Genomic DNA, 1158 nt, shown 5'->3' on the forward strand with positions numbered 1-1158 from the left:
CTCTGCACTCTCCGTAGCGGAACTCAGTCTTCCCCAGATTCATATGTTGAAAGTTAACCGTCCAGGTGAGAGTGTTAAGAAATGGAACATTGAAGAGTGATTTGGTCATGAGAACAGAACTCTCATCATTGGTGTTAGTGTTTCTGCTGAAGAGACTTTACTATACCGAAAGATGCCATCTATAAACCAGAATACAGACCTTTACCACAACCTGAATTTGCTGCAGCCTTAAACTTGTGCTTGCCAGAGTCCAGAACACCTCTCTCTCTCTCTCTCTCTCTCTCTCTCTCTCTCTCTCTCTCTCTCTCTCTCTCTCCTCTCTCTCCTCTCTCTCCTCTCTCTCCTTAAACATGTGCTTGCCAGAGTCCAGAACTGTAAGAAATCTCTGTCTTTGTCTCTCTGTCTTTCTGTCTCTCTCTCTCTCTCTGTGACTTTCTGTTTTTGAACAAGGTCTGTCTAGGTAGCCCTGGCTGTCCTGAAACTCACAGAGATCCACCTGCCTCTGCCTCCTGAGTGCTTAAAGATCTTAATCCCTCCTGAGGGATTAAAGATGTGCACCACCATGCCTGGCTCCCAGCTTCTGCTTCTTACAACCACCCCATTTAAGAATATTTTCACCTTGTGCAGGGACCGTGCTAATCTTCCCTGTATCATTCCAATAAAAAATAAATAAAACAAAAACCTTCCCTCGGCACTCTGAAGGGCTAAGGTGCTTCTCATGCCTGTTCGTGTCCCCACACCTTCGCCCTCAGCATTTCCTCGACTTGAGTGCACCTTCCCCTTTGTTTCTTCCTCAACGTGCTCATTTCACGTCAGAACTCACCTGAGGCGTCTTCTTCTTACTCCTACCTGTTTCCCCAGTGAGCTTTTCCTGCTATGACCATAGCTGTTTCTCTGTTTTACCCCCACAATGCACTGCTGGTTGCATATAGTTAGTTTTTTTCTCTGTGTTATTGAGTGCTGCTCTGCTGTCTATAAATGCCATAAGGCAGGGATCACTTGCTGCTTTATTTAAAGGAGGCTCACTGGGGCTTGCCATTTACTGAACCTGAAAGGAGACTGGCATATGGCGAACCGCAGAGTCTCATCTCTACACCCCGCCCTCTCACACAGCTGTGTTTGCAGCTGTGCATTTGACCAGGCCTGGGCGTCCCCGCC

The 1158-nt window shown here is 47.2% G+C and overlaps 1 pseudogene; it reads right to left on the minus strand.

Moving 5' to 3' along the window:
• Positions 1-589: 589 nt before the first annotated feature.
• On the minus strand, positions 590-686 carry LOC113456834 (annotated as a pseudogene).
• Between the last annotated feature and the right edge of the window lie 472 nt (positions 687-1158).

Source organism: Microtus ochrogaster, chromosome 1 (assembly GCF_000317375.1).
Source record: "Microtus ochrogaster isolate Prairie Vole_2 chromosome 1, MicOch1.0, whole genome shotgun sequence".
Taxonomy (NCBI): Eukaryota; Metazoa; Chordata; class Mammalia; order Rodentia; family Cricetidae; genus Microtus; species Microtus ochrogaster.